Genomic DNA, 16,651 nt, shown 5'->3' with positions numbered 1-16,651 from the left:
CAGTCCAGCACAGAAATGCTTCTCTCCAGGTTTGTTATGCAAAATTCCATCAGAAGATCATTTCCACAAAACCAACGTTGTCATTGCACGGATGGTCACCCACCTGGGGGACCTGGCCAGCCTTTTTGTCTGCCTTAGTCCTTTCCTTTCTCCTATTATCTGGCTGACAAACTGTTTCCCTCCCTACATCCAGGTTCATTCAGAAGAATACATTTCATTGTGGAAGGCTTCGGGGCTACTTGTCCCCAGGGTCATCTTCTTGGGGCTGGTGGCACCTGTTTGTAGCTGTGCTTGTCACCTCCCTGTCTGCTCCCGTATCTCTTCAGACCTGACCTGGCACAGTGCTCCCAGCTCCTGCCAGACTGGGACAAGCTTGGGAAGGTTGTGGGTCCCCTTCTGCACCCTCACTGCTGTCCCCAGGTCCCCTGGTAAGCATCTCAGCACCCCTCAAAGAACCCAAGTGCTGTGCCTTAGTTTCTGAGGGCAGCACATTTTCAGTGCCACTTCCAAGAGGACAGCCTGTCCTTCCTCTAAAGCCATCCCAGCATAACACCCCAAGCTGCAGACAGGCATTATGCAAATGTCTCTTTTCCAGTCCCAGTCAGAAATGTCTTTCTTCTTGTGCTTCATTAGAACACTGGCATCAAACAGGGCTGCAGCCTCTGAGATTTGCATCCTTTCCATCAGAGATTATTTTCCAGTTTATAGCTGGGCTGTTGGTTTGGTTTGGGGTTTTTTCTGTAGCTTTTTTTAGAAGCTTTGTCTTGCTCCTTGCTGCCCAGAGGACCACACTGGTGGCCCAGATCTCCACATCTAAATGTTTACCAGGCTGCTCTCTCTCCTTCCCAATAGTCCATGAGCCATCCACCTCTCCAGTGAAGCTACATCTGGAAGAGGAGGAAGGAAAAAAAAACCTGCAAAGACTGAATGAGGGCAACCCCATTTTGGTCCTGAGTCTGGCCTTTAGTTTTGCCCCCATGGTGGTCCCAGCTGACTTCTCCTTGGTCAGTCTGGGCTCTGCTCGCAGGTTACTCCAGGATTCAGAAGTTGAGGGACAGAAATGATGTTCCCAGCATCTTTCAGTCTGTTCAGGAGAGGCCACAGCCCCTGGGAAAGAGTTGATCTGTGTCAAACAGTAAATGCAGGCAGTGCACTTTGTCTGGCAGGACAAATTTAAGGCTTTCTAAAACAAAAATATGAAGCTGCCCCACCAAGAGGGCCTTGAGTTTTTGGTCTGATGATCTTTGTATCCTGCTGTGTGTCTGCTTCCCCTGGGTGCTCTCAGTGTGGTTTTTTTTCCTGTGCCTTTCCCAGCTGAATCATAGGTTGGAAGGCACCTCAAGGATCATCTGGTCCAGCCCTTCTGAGTTGGTTATTGCTTAGGGCCATGCTGTTCCCTGGTGCTCCTGCACATATCCACCCTGTTTCTATGCAGATTTTATACAACTCTGATCCTGCCCTGCTTCCTGTAGAGCTGTTCCTCCCAGTTTTCCCAGTCCAGACCAGTCACAGCTCTGTGTGCTGTAAACTTCTTCCCTCTTTACCATTCCGGGTCCAACTCATGAGATCTCTGAATGTGAGATTCTGATTGAACACAACTGGAAAATTCTTTACTCTGAGGAGAATCTCAGGAATGGTCTCCCAAGGGAAGTGGTGGATTCCCCCACTTTGGAATTTTTGAAGTCTCACCTCAACGGGTGCTGAGACATCTCACATAAACAATAATGTGAGGAGGGTTGGACCAGATGATCCTTGAGGTCCCTTCCAACCTGATGTTCTCTCATTCTGTGACTTCCAGCCCTTCCATGGCTTGATTTCCATGTTCATCCTGATGCTTCCCCATCCCCTGACCCAAGGTCCCCGTGCTGCTGTTCCCTTGAAATAAGACAAGTGGTGGAAAAATGGAAGTAAATATAGTGCCCGTAGAGTAACATGTAAGTAAATATAGTGCTTACTGGGAAGGAAACACTGGAGGAATACTAAAAGTGAGTTGTTTGGTCTGACAGAGTACAATGAGTACCTGAACTTCATTACCCTGTTGGAATATCTGCTGCTGGGAGGCATTCTGATAATGATTTGCGTCAGAGAGCCACATATTTATTTATTTCCTCTCCCTTTGCAGAGAGCTGGTGCTTCTGGAGGAAGTCACTCTGGTTTTCTAACTGCTTCAGAAAGGAAAAATAGTCCTAAAAACCTGCTCTTTATTATGATTTTTTTTTTTTGAAGCCTGAAAAATGCGCATGGGTAATCGGTGCTTTACTGAGCAGCATCTGAGCACCTTCCTGCAGAAAACAAAAACAGGAGATTGCACCCTCAGAAATATTCTGAAAAAAAAAAATTAACTCAAACAGGCTAAATCAATATATTTTTTTTTGTTGGTGTTGCATCCTTGGCAGCAGGTGTCTCCCTCAAATTTCTATTAAGCTCTAGAAAGGATGCTTGGTGTCCAGCAAGATAAAAAGACAGCCCCTTGCATTTTCTTTAACAGATGCAACCCTTCTCATGAAGAGCCCAGGTAGCAGCAAGCACCCCCTGAAACTCCAGGCTTCCAAAAGGATCCTTCTGTACAAATTTGGTGATTGAAAATGCAGGGGAAAAAAAACCCCAAAACCCAACAGATCCCAATCATCCCAAAAACCTCAAAACAGATACAGAAATATCCAATGAAAATTGGCCAGTCTGCCCAGCCCGTGGGTGCTGGAGGGGCACCTTGCCCAGGTGGTCACCAGGTGGTTTCTCTGCAGCCACTGTCAGCCCAACACTTCCCACAGAGCCCTTTGCAGCCTGGGATGCTCCAGAGGGTGAGAAAATCCCTTCCTTGCTGTGACAGCTCCCGGGTCAGCAGAGGGGGTGGGTGCTGGGAATCAGGGCTCCAACAGCTCCTGGGTTGTGTTTCCTGGGTGCAGAGGTGAAGAGGAGGCAGGTGGGATCCCCCTGGAGCTGCTGTGTATCTCCACAGCTTTTATTTTTAAATACTGGTTATTTTTCTTTCCTGTTTTGGACAGTGGGAGGTGGACAGAAGGGGAGGGGCTGTATCTCCAGGCTCTGTGTGTGTCTGTGGTGTGTGGATGTGTGAGTGTGCTGGGAGTGCACCAAGAGCCTTAGGTGTTCCACTTTGGACACAGGAACCTGGTGGGGTCCAAGCACCAAGTTCCCAAAGCCAACAGGAGGGTCCCAGCATCACTGAGTGGTTCTGGTTCTTTTCAGATCCAGTCCCCCCATTACCCCAGCTCTCCTGAGTCCAGAGCTAATCCCTGTCCCTCAGCTCCACATCTGCACAGCTCTTGAACACCTCCAGGGATGGTGACTCCACCACTGCCCTGAGCAGCCTGTGCCAGTGTTTAACAACCCTTTCAGTCAATATATTTCTCCTAATATCCAAACATCCCCTGGCACAACTTGAGGACCTTCTTTCTGTGTCCTGCTGGCAGATGGGGGTGCCCTGTCCATCACTCATGGTTGGGGTACCACTGCTGGGGTACCACCCCCCCAGCTGTGCTGTTCCTGCTGCTCTGAGCATTTTCCCTGGGAGGCACCAGGAGGTTGAGCTCCTTCCCCTCCACTTTCCTCCCGTGCCCATCCAGGTTCAGGGTCCACGCTGGGCAGGGTGGCAGCAGCTCCAGCTCCTCTGGCTGTGCTTCTCCCAGGCTGGAGGGCAAGCTGGGATTGCCTGTCAGGGAGATTGGTGGGATGGGAGCTACCAAGCTGCCCCAGTCATTTACAAAGCTCTGTTTGCCCACCCCTGCTCAGCAGTGATGAATGGAGTTATTATATCTGCACAATCTCAACCTGCCCCCCAGCAAAAACTCAGTGGTGGATTGAATGTTGCTGGGGAAGGCTCCTGGAGCAGTCATCACATTTGTCTTGCAAGGAGAGGAAGAGCTGAGGGCTGCAATAAGCATTAAAGAGCCAAGCAGGCTGGGTTACAGCTCAGCAGGTTTTAATCGACCTTCTCTCCTGGTTCTCTTGAGCAGTGGACACTGGTCGTGGGTTCTTCTCCCTTCATCCCAGCTCTTGGCTGCTTTTGGGAGTGTCGTCTCCCCAGGAAAGACAAAGTGTCTGAGCACCTGGTGGAAATGACCTTTCCTGCAGGCATCCTCAGCTGCGTGCTGACCAGATGGAGCTAATTAATGAGGATGAAATAATTAATACTACTAAAGCACTTGGAAACTGTAAATCAGCAGTTGCTGAACCATCACGGCCAGGATTTCCCTTGGTGTAGGACATTCCTGGGGCAGAGGAGTCACCCCCAGCCAGCACCAGGGTCTCTAATGTGGAAGAATTCTTCACTGCTCCTGGACACTGGAGGTGGTGGGGTCTCTGTCCCTGGGGGTGTTTAGAGGCCCTGCAGACGTGGTGCTCAGGGGGATTCAGTGGGGGTGGATTCAGTGATCTCCAGGGGTCTCTTCCAACCCCTGTCCTTCTGTGATGATGGGGTTTAGTGGTGGCCTTGGCAGGGCTGGGTTCATGGTTGAACTTAAAGGTCTTTCCCAACCATTTTAGGGTTGTAATCCTGCAGATCCCCCCAAGAGAGCTGGGGGGGGGGGTGGGCTCTGGGGTGCAGCCATCAGTCCCCCTGGGTTTGGTGGCATTTATGGCTCCCAGGGGTGATGCTCGATGGGCTGCACCTCCTCCCTGCTCCTCCTCTGTCTCCTCCTCCTCCCAGCAAGGGCTGTGGGAACCTCTGGGTCACTGTGCTGCTCTGCAGAGCAGCTCTGGGTCCCCACGGAGGGTGAGTGTGGGAAGAACTGCTGGGAAAGTCACCCCCGTGTCCCACCCCCCTCCCCAAGCCCTGAGCTGGGAGGGCAGCTGTACCATGAACCCTCCAGGAATAGCAGTGTGGGGTTTAACCCTGTGCATGCTGCCTGGCTGGAGGGGGGGGACACAGGACATCCCTCTGTCCCTGTCCCCAAGCTCTGCTGGGGACTCTGCTCACCCCTTGCCCAGCGGTGCCTCCCTGAAACCACTGAGGGGTGGGATGAGGTCTCCCAGGGGTGTTCAGGAGGGGGGAAAGGAGCAAGGAGAATTCTGCTGGAGGAAAAGCACCCCAGGTCCCTGCTCCCCTCTGAGTGACAGCCCCGCTGAGGCACTGCCACAGATTTCTTGTGTGGTGTGAGGGAGATCTCAGGGAATTTGCATTAAAAATGGTCACGTTGGCATTTGCTTCTTGCTGAACATGACTTCTCTTCAAAGAGCCATGGATTTTTCTCAGGAATAAGAAATAAAAAAGAGGCGAGTGAGGTGCAGACTGTCCCAGGTATCAGGCTGATGCTTTTGTCCTGAGCAATTTTCATCTTAAGAATAAAAGAACTGCATAAAGGAAAATACTGCTGAGCACACTTGGTTTGCAATTTTCCAGCTTTTAAAGGCTGGGCCCATCGCTTTCCTCCCAGTGAGCCTTGTTCTCTGGCCCCTGAGGACACTGTTTCCTTGCCAGATACTAATTTTCAAACCTCAGCTCTTTCAGCTCGTTCCAATAAACATCACAAGAATGTTTCTAAATAGGGAATGTGCATTTTTATTATATATATATACTTTTTTTTTTTTTTTTTGTTCTCCTTAAGCCTTTAGAAGGAGGGAGAAGTTTTGCAAAATGTTTTAAAAACTAGAATTACTGGGCACTAAGGCCCCATCTGTCCAAGCAGTGGAGTTTGGAGATGTGATGAAGCTATTGAGGGTGGGAAGATGACCTTGGCCAAGGCTGTAGAGTCCAAGATTGCTGCCCTGGGAGAGGGGGTGAAATGAGAGTGCTCCCTGCTTGGGTGCTGGCATGGGTGGTGGGTGCTGTGCCCTTTCCTACCTGCTCTGGGTGCCTCTTTATGAGGGGGGAGATGGGGTGGGATGCTGAAGCTTGGCTCTGAAACTGAATCTTATCATCAGGTTGCTTCAGGTGTGGTTCTTGCTCATCCTTTCTTCCCTTCCAGCATCCCCGGTAAATCCCGACTGAGCCAAGGAAATGGGTTTAGAACCTGGGAGCAGGCAGCTGCATGAAGAACCAGGCTTATTAATGATTATCTGGATTAATTGGAAGCCTGGAAATGGCTCTGGAAACGAAGAAGCTGCTGTGCCTCCCAGCTGCACTGTCCTGGGGCTGTTGAGGTGTCTGAGGAGGGGAAGCTGGAGAACAACGTGGAGGCTGTGGTGGAGAAACCAGCCAGGAAGAGTTCAGTGTGGGACCCAAGAAACCAAAAAAAAAAAACCCCAACACCTTGAGCAGAAGATGCTGAAGAGTGAAGTCCTTCACCTTCCCCAGCAGGAGGCTGCAAGGTGAGTTTGTGGGGAGGTGTGAACCAACACCCTGGTGCTGGCAGACAGATAACTCTACAAGATCTGATGCTTTCTGGAGGGATAAATTACCAGCTTGGTTCCAGGGTGTAGAAACCCAGCTTTTGCTACCTCATCTGATGAGATTTCCTGGGCTGGAAGCTGCATCCAGAGAGGACGGGGGAGGGAGAAGTGCTAATCTCCAGATAACACCTGCAGGGAGGGTTACGAGAGCTGCCAAATGTCGTGTGTCACCAGCCAGCTGATTTCTTGTGCTCACACTCCTAATGAGTGTGCAGGGACCCGTGGGCTGCCCTAATGAAATCATATAAATTGCATGCAAAAGGGAAGAAGAGAAACGTGGACACTTTGATCATTATTAATACATCTGCCCCTTTCCAAAGCTTCCAAACCATTTTTGCTCCTAACTTTCCCATCATGATGTTGAACCTGGTTTAACATCTTTGAGGTTTTTGATTTTCTTTTTGATTTTATTCTAATTTTTTTCCCTTTAACTCCCTTTCCTGGATGTAATTTCTTCCAATTTTTAAATTTTTTTTTTGTGAAATCCATCTGCATGGAGCCCAGCACATACAAATCCAATGCCACCATTATAATCAGGCTTAACAGTCTCTGCAGCTAAAATGCAGTCCCATTTAAGCTAATAGCTCCCAGCAGGCAAAGGTTGTTATCCTTTATGGCCCAACCCTCTGGGGAGCCACATGGAACAGCTTGGAACAATGGCTTCTGCATTTGGAAGTCACCAAACTTTACCCACAAGGCCCTGGTGTTTGGTGAGTTTTTATTTTTTATATTAATTTTAAAAATTATTTTATTTTTCCTCTCTGCTTGCACACAAAATGTTTCTGAGACTTGCTGAGCTGGTGTGTTCTGCACCTTTCACTTGGTAAATGCTTTTTAAGGTTCTTGGGAGTCACCTGTGTGTGGACCTGGAAGGGTGTGAGCCCAAACCAGAGATTTTTGTAGTTTTTGCTTTTTTTTTTTAAATCAACGGAGCCAACCCAAGGGACCTCCAACCCCCCTCACGTCTGAGAAATCCCAGCAAGTCCTGGGGAAAAACACATGGGCCTCCAGGCAGGGAGCTTTTGATGCCAAATCTTTGGGAAATGCCAAAGGTTTGCTAACAGGTTTCAAATGCAGATGCTTTTTGTTTAAAAGAGCTGATATTTATTAGGCGTGCCAGTGGAATAAAAACAAGCACAGATGGAGAATAAATCTTCCTGAGCAGCCAGTGCAGTGCTCCTTGATCATTCAATAAACATCATATTTTAGCACCTTTTAGTGCTCTGTACCTGTTGGAGAGGGGCTCCCTGAAGATGAGTCTCCAGCTCCCCTTCAGCCACTGCCTTTTACATTTGCTTTGAATTTTTTTTCAGGCTGCCTCTGCCTGGAGAGTTTTCCATGTTCATCTCCCCTGAAAGGGCAACTGGAACTGGTAGAGCTGTTCTGGAATGAAGGTATTTCTTTTATATATATATATAAAAAACCCAGGAAGGGACTTTTTATAAGACCATGGAGTGATGGTGGGAAGTGATTTAAGTTGGAAGAGAGGAGAATTTAAGTTGGAAGAGAGGAGATTGAGATGGAGATATGAGGAAGAAATTCCTTGGTGTGAGGGTGCTGAGCCCCTGGGTGCCCAGTTTGCCCCCAGAAGCTGTGGCTGCCCCATCCCTGGCAGTGTTGGAGGTTGGATGGGGCTTGGAGCCCCAGGGCCTTGCTGAAGGCTGCAGCTCAACAAGGATTAAACCTCTTGGGGTCATTATGTAGAAAAACGTAGCATTTAAAAAAAAAAAACAAAACCAAAACAAACCCCACAACCCACAGCAATACATAGGTTGCTGTTACCTCACCAGCAAGGTGGGACACATCCCAGTTAGGAAGGCAGCCCCTGTGTGTGTGCCCAGACCACATCAGCTCCCTACAAACATGGTTTGCTTCTCCAAGACCCCCCCAGGGATGAAGAGGCTGAGCTGGGATGAACAGCATGGACCTAACAAACCATTCCTCACTCTCTGGCTTTAGCTTTATTGTTTGATGTGCTCCCTTGTCTTCTGTGCTGCTCACTGTACAAATCTTCTGCTGGGGACAGAATTATTCATCTCCTTGGCCCAGATCACATTAATGGGAGGCAAACTGATGGACTGATTTCTCATGATGCTCTGGGAGATGGATGAGCTTCTTCACCCTCATTTTATCAGAGAAGAGTCGAAGCATTTAAGGTCCAAAGATTCCTCTGTATGTGTTGTGCAATCTGAGACTCCAAGGACCTGCTCTAGGTGGTGCTTAACGTTCCATGGACAGATGAGGTTGCACTTTGTGAGCTCATTCTTGCCTTGCAGTAGCAGCTAAGAGGATGGGAGATCTCCATAGTGCAGCTGGAGCACCTCAGCAGTACCCACAGGTGGCACCCACAGCTCCTCCAGGAGCTCTGGACATCACTGCCACCTTCACCAGTGGTTAGAGCCACAGCTCTGAGATCAGGAGAGGATGGAAGAGCAGGATGCTCCCTAATTGTTGATTGCAATTGCTGCTGGTTGCACAGCAGAAGGTGTCTGGTTGGCCCCTGGAAGGAGGTAGATGTAGATCTACCCATGTTACCATGTTCCTGGGTTCTATTTAATGGTCAGTGGATGAATTTCCAACAGGGACCAGTGAGGTTTTGGCATGTGACAGGGTTGTACAGTGCCTCTTGACAGCTGGCTGTCCACTGTGTGATCCAGCAGATCTTCCAAAAAATCCAGTGGTGATCCACAGGCTGCTGCTGAACCAGGGCCTCCATCCCCCACTATCACCTCTGTTTGCTGCTCTGCTCACCTGGAGAGCCCTGGGGTGGTGAAAACTCTCCTGGGGGTCCTTTCCCCTTACAAGCCACTTGCCAAGGTCCTGATTCACCTGGTCCTAGTGTGTCTTCTACACCTGACCCAGCCCATTGGTCTCCTGCATCTTCCCATCTTCCTGCCCCCAAGGTTGGCCTGTTTTGCCCCTATTTTGCCCCTCAATTTCTACTCCAAAGGTCCTGGCTCCAACCCTCTGCTAGGAACCTAAGGCCAGAGCCTCCTCTTGTACACACACAAGTATTTTCTCCTAATCTCATCCACTTCTGGCTTTCAGCCTCCTGAACAACCAGTGAACTTCCCTTTGGCCATCAGCTGCTTGTCCCAGGGGCCACAGTTGTGGGTGAGCAGTGCCAGAGACTCCAGGAGATGGCTGGGAGAGGATAAAGTGTTCATCTCCTCACCTAAACTATTTTCACTAAACCCCCTTTGTTCTTGGGTGCTCTGGAACCTCAGCCTTCCTCCCAGCAGCTTCCCTTCTGTCACCAGCCTGCCAGCCAACCTCGTGTCTTCTCCTCGTGTCTTCCAGGATCTTAGAAGGCTGTGAGTTTGTGGTGGTTTTTTTTTTTCCCTCCCTCCCTGGGAGGCTACAACTAATTCAGTGCCCATCCATGCGTGCTGAAATTTAAATAATAAATCATCCCTCCCTGCCAGGAACCACAGGAATGCAGAGCCCCACTTCCTGATGGCTCTGAGACAAGCCTTGCTGTTGGGTTTTTTTGTGAAATCACCAGGAATTGTGGGCTTGGGGTGCTTCCCACCTGCCTGCACAGCCCCCTCCCCACGTGGCAGCTTGCTTTGGTTCTGCTCAGAGGGAAGAGATTGCTTTGGGATGCTCCAGAGGGGGAGAAGGGAAGCAGAGGAGAGATGTGATGAAGGAATAGAGAACAAAATATGGGGTGCAGGGAAGCTAAAAGAGTTGGCGTGTGCCCCATGTGCACGGAGCCACTGTGCTAAATTCCCCTCTCCAGCAACGTAAAAATGTTGGTTTTTTTTTTTTTTTTTTTTTTTTATCCCTTAACTAACACAGTGGCGAGAGGTTTATTCAAGTAGAAAATTTTTAATTGCATTCTCTTGTAGTCAAATATTAATGGAAGGACCTTGTACAAATAAAAGTGAATAATGCAACAGCTTAGCTGACAACATTGTTTCACATTCCTTGCAGATTGTGAACCTTCATTAAAATGGATTATTTTTTGCTTTGGAGATTTAACCAGCAACATGACTTTCCCCTCGCTCTGGCCCTGCTCTGCCTGAGCCCGCAGAGAGCTCTGTCCGAGGAGGAGCTTGCAAAATTAATTCTGAAATAAGAGGCTGAAATTTCCAGGATGTGAATTCTTCTCATCCCCTGGGCCCAGAGGAGAGCTCAGCGTGGAAATCATTAGGCCAGGAGTTTAAGCAGAGCCCAAGTGATGGAGGAGGTGGGAATGGCAGCGTGCTCAGGGGACAAGGGGCACGGGGGAGACCAGGGACAGGACTTGGGTCAGGGTGGGGGCTGTGTCCCCAAACCAGCGCAGGTGGGGGGCAGCACATGGCAACAGCAGGAGTGCAGCTCCCATCCCCCAAACCATCCCTTTTCTCCCCAGAAACACCCGAGCTCAGCCCTAGGGAACCAGCCTGGGTGCTCAGGTGGCTGCTGGGCTCCAACTCATTTCCCAACCCATTTCTCCTCTCTGGCTGAGGTGCTCCTGGGGTGGGAAGTTAAAGCTGTTTCAAAGCATCCGCTGTGGGTCCCTCCAGCTGCACATTTCCCTTCTGCCTACCCTGGGATTAATTGGATTTGCAGTTGGGGCTGTGGGAAAGCTCTGGTGTCCTGCACTGCGCTCTCGCTCCCAGCTCGGATTCCTCGTCTGCGTTTCCAACAGCAATTCCTCCTCAACCCTTCCACACCCACAGGAAACAAGACACCCCCAGAAGCTGCCCCAGTGCAAAATTCAGAATGATTCAAAAGTGCTGTTGCAATTGCCAGCCTCTCCGTTTCTGAACATTAACAGGATTTCTTTTTTTCTCCTAAATATTAGCAGGATTGGGGTGCTCTGGAGCTGTGCAAAACACCTGAGATAAATTAATTGTTGGGCTCTGGAATTTAACCCCAATGAACTGGAGAGAAAAGCACTGGGAGTAGGGGAGGATAAGAGAAACCCACCTGGTAGCCCAGGGGTCTGCTGTCACCTTCTGCTCCTGCCTCAGTTTCCCCTCCAGCATCGCTCTGGAGGTTGGGAAAGCAGAAAGAGTTGCAGCCAGGGAGTAAGTGCTGTGTTTTCTGATGTCCAGCCTCACAGCTTTAAGGGATGGAAGGATTAATTTATTGCCAGTGATTGGTGATAGAGGTGTTCAGCTCCTCGGGTGTTGGAGTGGGTGTGAGGAGTGGGAATGGAGCTGTTGCATGGAGGAGCTTTTGAAGAGCTACTTGGTGGCAGGGTTGATGGGGGGGACTTGCCACTTGTACAATGGCCTGGCAGTCAGATGAGCTCCTGACGTGGCAGTACTCAGAGTCTATAAACCAGCAATTATGTTTGTTATTAGATCATCCCATTTACAGCCTGAATCCCGTGCCCCTGGTGCATGCAAAGCAACCCAGCCACTCGCCCAGCACTGGGGCTGAGCTCTGCTCATCCATTATGGGAATCAGCAGGGCAATAACCAGGGACAAAATGGTCAAAGTCTTCTGAACCACCCGGCCTGTCTCAGCTCAGTTTGAGCCACAAAAAGTGTGGCTTGGCTTGGGGGTTGCTGGAAAGAACACTTGGTGATTTCTAGGAGAAGTTTGAACCCTTGGGGTACCTCCTGAGCTCAGGCTTTTCATGGAGCTTCCGCTGAACTGGAGCCTGTGCATACAGTAGAGCACCCAGATTCCTTGGAATGGGACCCTTGTCCCCCAGAAAAGTAATTTTGAAGCAGCTGTGGTCACCTCGGGACTGTGCCCTACCCTTTGAGTTCTCCTCAAGTGGGGTCTGTGTGCCCAGGAGCTTATGGGCAGCTCAGGAAGGATAAAGCTTGATGAGCACTCTTGGAGATCAAGAGCAAGTGTGTGCATCTGTCTTCCTTAGAGCCACTCCTGCCTGCTCTGGGTAGCAGCAGCAAGTGGGGATGTCCCTGAAGGACTCTGCTCAGATCTTGCAGCTCTTGACAGGACCGTGGATGTTCCTCAAGGATCCTTTAGGATGGATTCCTCCTCATTCTTTATCCCAGATGCTGCAGCTATGAAGAGATGACAACTGGAGGACACTCTCTGCTCTGCCAGCAGGTCTGGCTCTGCTCTGTGAAGATCTGGGGAGGTTTTGGTTTGAGGGCTCCCTGCTCCTTCCTGCAGCAGGGAGAAGCGAAGCCACCAGGGGATGCCAGATAGATTCTCGGCTCCGCCTGGATTTCGGCTCCGCGGGAGAGGGGGAAGCTGGGGCTGTGGGGATGAATATTTTAAAATGTGGGGCTTGGGAATCTCAGTGGCAACATGTCTCAGCAGCAGGCTTCAAACAGAGACACGGCTGCCTGGCTGTGCTCTGAGCCCTCCATGGGAGCCGGAGCCGCCAGACTTTGCATCATCCGACGAGATTCCGATGGGCTCTCCCTCCTTCCCTCCCTTCCCTCCCCCCCATCATCTTTTTATTCAAATAAACCTTCAGGATAATGACATGCAAACCATTCCTGAGCTCCTGCAATGTTGATATTGCACATGGAGGAAGCGCTGCAGAGGGGCTGCATGTGGGCAGAGCCATAAGGCTGGTGGCAGCTGGCTGCCAGGCTGGCACCCAGAGCCTCCCTGCCAGCCATGCTGCAGCCTCCAAACCTCCCCAAAGCTCCAGACACTTCCCACGGTCTCACACTTCGCTTCAGAACCTCCCTGCTCAAGGTACCCGAGTGGGCTCAGCCCCTCCGTGGACCTCTGAGCACCCTTAGCAGTGTCTGGAGTTACTTAAGTGAATCTCTCTGCCCTGGAGCAGGGGAGAAGTGCTCGGAGGTGTTCAAGGTGAAGCCACCTGCACGCAAGGCTTGGAGAGCAGAGCCCTGAGAAAGGTGGGCTGGGGGAGGCAGGAGAGAGACTTGCAAAAAAAACCAAACCATGGAATGTTTTCCTAGGGATAAAGCAGCTCTGCTTTTTGCTCCTCAAAACAGCTCCTGAGAGGTGAGCATCCTGCTGTGCCACCCGAGCTGTAATGGGCCCCCTCCCATCCTGCCTCTGCTCCCCGCTGGGCTGAGCCCCTTCCCTTCTGCACAGCCCAGGAGATGGTTCTGGTGTGAAGGTGAAAAAAACCTTTCATGCTAGAAATAGCTCCTGGGATTATTATTTTTGTAGATTTATTTATTTCTTTATTTATTTTCACCTCGGTCACGTTTTTCAAATAGTTCTCTTAAAGAATATACAGCTATGAAAGGGAAGGGAAGGAAACACAAGGAGCACTTGGAGATGATGCTGAGGGCTTTGTAATTCTGTACAAAAGAGGTTTTCTTTGTGCATCTTTCTTCACTTTTAAAACCTTTCTGTCATTCCTTGCAGAACCCAGGGATTTTGTACCCAAATGAATGATTATTTTTCCCTGAAAAATCAACCCTGTACTTTGATATTTTATATTTTTTTTTAAAGGAAAAAAAAATCCCAAAGGAAATTGGCACCAATTATCCTCTGAAATTCCTGGGAATACACAATGGCTATTTGCTGAGCAGTTCTGAACATGGCTTTGGGACTTTGGTGCCTTGTTCTTTGATCAGTGCTTTTAAAAGTGTGTGCACACACTGATGGGGTTTTTATGATCACTTTGCAGCTCTTCTGGGTTATTTCTCCGAGTTTCATCCTGCTCCTACGAGTCCTACAAGGACTTCCTTGAAGTCCTGCATGTTTGTTGCTGTTCAATTAGCTCTAAGGAGATAAGACAGGTATCACTAACATTTAAATGGAGAGGGAGAAAACAGCAATTTGCATTCATTAATTAAGAAACTGACCTCGTTCCCCACTGCTCCTCAGGGAGCAGGCGAAAAAAAAACCACCAAACCCACCAAACCACCCCAGTTTATTAAGTGAATACTTAGCTTGACACCTGAATCAGGCTTTACCCAAATCAAATGACAACGTTAATCCTCAGCAAACCCCACCACGAGTCCCTTCCCTTCAGTCATTTTTTTTTAAAGCTATCCCAGCAATTTATTTTTAAACATATCAGTACGTTATGTTCCGTGACATTTCACATCTACAAAAACACCATATGTATTGGCAAGTGCTTACTCACTGGAAGTGCCATAGCAGGGATGGAAGTGGATTTGGCAGCCTGGGTTTGTCACCACCCCTTTTGGGTCTGTGCCCCCATTGTTTCACAGACACTTTATGGGGTGAATTGTTGTGGTGGATCTTTTATCCACTGCTGAATTTGTTGTGGACGTTCATAGAATCAGAGAACCACAGGAGGGGGTGGGTTGGAAAGGACCTTCAAGGGCATTTAGTTCTGAACCCCCTGCCATGGGCAGGGACCCCTCCCCCAGCCCAGGGGGCTCCAAGCCCCATCCAACCTTCAACACTGCCAGGGATGGGGCAGCCACAGCTTCTGGGGACAACCTGGGCACCCAGGGGCTCAGCACCCTCACACCAAGGAATTTCTCCCTCCCATCTCCTCTCCATCTCTCCTCTTGCAGCTGGAAACCCTTCCCCCTCATCCCATCCCTCCAGGCCCTTGTCCCAAGTCCCTCCCCAGCTTTCCTGGAGCCCCTTCAGGCACTGGAAGGTGCTCTAAGGTCTCCCCATTGCTCCCTTCTCTTCTCCAGCCTGAACACCCCTGGATTTTTTTGCTGGAGAAGCCACTGGAAGGTGATCCCATCCCATCCCATCCCATCCCATCCCATCCCACCTGTCCCCAAGATGTAACCAGGAGGTCCTCCTGCTCTACCTCCTGTAGCAGCCTCATAGCTGCTCCACCCAGCACAGCTTCCCTGCATCCCTGGCTTCAGCATGGCTTGAAGACATCATTCACTGCAGCTTAGTGGTGATTTCAGAGCCATCCCCTCCATGCTCCCAACCCACAGGCAGTAACTTTAATAACAGAGCTGCAAACCTCCAGCACCAGCTGTCTCATGGCTGAGTTGACAAGAGCAAATTGGTCTGAAATATCCAGGTTGTAAGGAGATAGAAAGCAAGGAACTTGGTTACTACTGGGACCTGGCCACCTGGAGGTGGGATTACCCAAACTGGACCAGATTTCTTCTCCAGGGGGATATCCTGATTCTTTGGGAAGGTGCTGGGAGCCATTTTCTCTCCACAGATCATTTACCTAAGGAACTCCTCAGGCAAATTGCTCCAAAGATGAACCTGGAACTGGTCATGGAATTGCTTCTTGCCCACCTTTGACACCATCTCCCTGTTTATAAACCTGGCCCAGCTGCTGACAGGGAGCAGCAGACAGCAGAAGCAAGGCACTGTTTAGCATCTTACCATGAATAATAGACAGTTTGGAAAAAAAAAAAAAAGAAACCAGGTGCTTGAAAACAGAGTATAAACCATAATTAAAACCTACCAGTGCTGCTCTGACAGATGGTACCAGACGTACCCTGAAAATTGCCCGTGAACATTTGTTTAATATCTGCAAGCACTGACTGCTGGCAGCCTGGGCTGCTAGGACTGGATCATCACCTTCCCTGGTGTCTCAAATCCTCTGGGTTGCCTCTCCATTCCCAGAAAGCCCCACAGCCCACCTTGGAACCTGCTGCCAGGAAGGTCAAGTTCCCTGTCCTGACGGGATGCAAACAGAGTCCCTGGGGCACCACGCTCTGCAGAGAGATTCAAAGCTGAGATGCAAACCCATCCAGGGGAGAAAAAAAACCACACAGAGGTGTTGGGTTGGAAAAACACGTTCAGGTATTTTGAGGTGGGATTTGCAATCCTGGAGCATGTTCTGCAGCAGCACTGAGATGAAAAGGTTGCTTAACCTGTTCCTCCTGCCACCTCCCAGAGGTCTGCACGGCCAGCAGGCTACAGCACCCACCGGATCCTTCTGCTTTCACACTTCAGCTTTCAGAATTCCTTTTCTGTCCTGTCTTTCTCCCTGGTCTGTTCCTGCCACCCTTTTTCATGTACTTTTTCCCAGGCTGGGTGAGTCAGAGCAGCTCTGCAGATCTCGGGTAGCCAGTCCAAGAGCTGGAGCATCCTTGGGGAGCATGTGGGCTCCGCTCCGAGGGCAGAGGGAGCAGCCTCTTGCACGGGGGGAGCAGTCCTGCAGAGCAGCTCTCTGCAAATGTTCCTGCTATTTGTAATCAGCTGCCGTTGTCACACTTTGATATTTGTTCTCCAGAAGCTCTCCTGCTGAGCTTGCCAGGGGGAATGTTCTCCCCACAAAGATGCAGCAGCAGCAGCAGCAGCAGCAGCGTGAGTTTGGGAGGTGAATTTTGGACTGAGGAGCATCCAGGTTGGGAACCCGAGGAGTCTGATGTGATGAAGAAGCAGAGATGCATCACCTGGCTCATTTGCAGGCAAAACTCTGCCAGGCCTGAGTTGGGGAAGTCATGAAATGGGGTCACCAGCACCTCCAGCCCCAGGTGGACCCCAGAGGGAT

General features: G+C 50.0%; 1 long non-coding RNA gene across 2 annotated transcripts in view; it reads left to right on the top strand.

The window, feature by feature from the left end:
* The window catches only part of LOC139803050 (uncharacterized), a 64,159-nt gene that overhangs the window by 38,648 nt on the left and 8,860 nt on the right, over positions 1–16,651 (top strand). The window contains exons 7-9 of one of the 2 annotated variants that reach the window (XR_011728859.1): positions 1,799–1,934; positions 5,925–6,267; positions 7,662–7,742. This is a non-coding gene — a long non-coding RNA (uncharacterized lncRNA). The remainder of the gene's footprint in view (positions 1–1,798; positions 1,935–5,924; positions 6,268–7,661; positions 7,743–16,651) is intronic. The other variant, XR_011728858.1, reaches the window with a different exon arrangement.

Source organism: Heliangelus exortis, chromosome 15, assembly GCF_036169615.1.
Source record: "Heliangelus exortis chromosome 15, bHelExo1.hap1, whole genome shotgun sequence".
Classification (NCBI taxonomy): domain Eukaryota; kingdom Metazoa; phylum Chordata; class Aves; order Apodiformes; family Trochilidae; genus Heliangelus; species Heliangelus exortis.
The sequence above is the reverse complement of the archived record's forward strand: the minus strand, read 5'-3'. Positions and strand labels throughout refer to the sequence as shown.